A 2,352-nucleotide genomic window follows, 5' to 3' on the forward strand; every position below is an offset into this window, starting at 1 on the left:
AAGTAATTTTTGCCTTCCCAAGGCTAATTGACTCTTCGGGTTAAAATCAAAAACTGATTTCTTTTTCTAATTTGAAAAACTTAGTTTTTCCTTAATATACTAAAGATATATTGTAAAATCTAAATATATACATAACTACTGGCTACCTAGCCACATACCGCATTCTTGTTTGGGTGTGGTCACACCATGCACATCTCGTGTGACACACACACCCCTGTTACCAGGGTACGTGTAACCCCGTTACATTCTGGGAAGCGTGCAAATCCGACATTTGTAATTATTCGAACGTCACCCTTTTTTTGGAGTGGTGTAAGCCATGTCAAGCACGTGCTGAAAGATTTTATTCATTACACTCTAACCCCGCTCTACCAGGCCCGGAGATAGAACCCTGGACTCCCCGGTTCTGAAGTGAACATCATTACACTGCACCACATCAAATCCGACATTTGTGCATTTGATAAGCGGACTCGCCGAGTCGGCTTTTTCCTTAAGCGTTGCATGGAAAGTGTACTGCATTTTCTGTACGCTATGCAGTTAACCTCATCGGGGCACAATATCACCCCATGACATGCGACAGTCATAGCATGGGCGATGCAAAAGCGCATTTTTTCCAACATATTGAACTGGCGTAGCTCTTACAGGCAAAGATTGATAAATAACTTGCATATCTCTTCTTAAATTTTAGTGACGACGTTGCTGTGAACAGTAGTGCATATTCGTATATAAAATAGATGGCTTAGAGTAAGCATCTGTAGCCTCGAACTTATCCAAAGAAAATTTGATAGCAAGCATCCCCTTTCCAAAAATGATGTTACTATCTTTCACTAAATCTGGCAAATTGCAATTACGCGTTCATGCCCACTAGGTTTCAAAAAGTTTTAGCGGCCTAATAAACGTTGTGTCTATTCCGTACGGTGAAAGCATCGCCTCATCCCTTAGCAGCATCGCGATCGTGGCACGCAACATCAAAATAGAAAGCGCATTCTCTACAATACTTGAACGACGCGGCTTGTACCTAACCTGGAAATTATACTCGAAGAAGAAATATATTAATGATATCATTTGCTGCGAGATATGCGGTGACGACGTCGCTGTGTGCGACAACGCATGATCTGTATGAATTACCAGTGTCCTAGATTCAAACGGTGCAATTTATACTTACAAAGGCATAATTCTATCGCATAGAACTCCTTGCCATGTTAGAAAAACACGTTTTCGGCATAATGTTGATGAGACTCGAACGCACGCACACGTTCATGCCCTACCAACCCTGGTTTCGGAGGCATCGGCTCACAGCTGTTGGCTTTCGTCCCCACAGAGACACACTAAGCGGATCACGACATATAGGCAATTCTTCCAGTCAAACCAAATATACTATAAAGATTGTGATCACGAACGTTTTTTTGTTGTCTTATCCTGAAACAGAAACGAACAACCGCTTCTACTACCAACCTCTGCCAGAAGCACCTAGAAATACCACTGCCTCAAATTTCTGACAACCCCATACCCTCATACATTACACGGTAGCTATGACATCTTTTTTTTGCCGATAGTGGTGGGTCGATAAATCGTCAGCGTTCAACCAAAAAAGAAGTGTGTGGTTCATCATTTTTTGGCTCCCAGTCAATTCGTGAGGTTTTAGCCACACTATGCCAAAGAAGGGATTCATCCAGGTCCAGGCAAAAATAACATTTAGATAAGGATACCGACCTTACGTTCTATACTATAGTCAGTATGAGTGTAGCAGATCGCAATCTGCTAAATCCAAGAGTACCCACAACCTTAACCCAAGGCAGAAAACTCTTCTGTTCGAAACGAAAAATGTATTTATTTGTATTATTTGCAGTAGAGCCGCCGACATCTAATTCTATAGGTTTTCCTGATTAAATAGTGAAAAAATATTAAAATGCGTAACTACTGGCAGTCCCGCCACGAAGTTGCTTCTTGTTACGGTGTAGCTACACCACTGTGTGGCCACATTATTTTGTGTGACCCATTCTTTCATACCAGGGTACGTGTAACCCCGTTACACTCTTCCGTATCAAAACTGTGAACACCCACAATTCACATTTAGCTGTCGTCTCGTACGAGGCTCGCATATCGAAGACACTTCTACGTCCCCAGGACATTCTTTTCACATTCTTTGCTCGACAGTCCCTATGTCTATGATGAGAAAAACACCCAGCCTCGCTGATTCCGAGAGCGCCTGCGAGCAGAGCCCTCTTCGTCTCCTGCATGTGGTACAGCTTTGAAAAGCACGTCCGCGGCTTCAAGGGAAGCGCAACCCAATCCTTCGGCAAACAAGCGCCGCACTGCGCCCGCCACGGGCGACGGATTGCCTCCTCGAGGATT

This window comes from Plasmopara halstedii (genome assembly GCF_900000015.1).
Source record: "Plasmopara halstedii genome assembly, contig: Scaffold_292, whole genome shotgun sequence".
Classification (NCBI taxonomy): Eukaryota; Oomycota; class Peronosporomycetes; order Peronosporales; family Peronosporaceae; genus Plasmopara; species Plasmopara halstedii.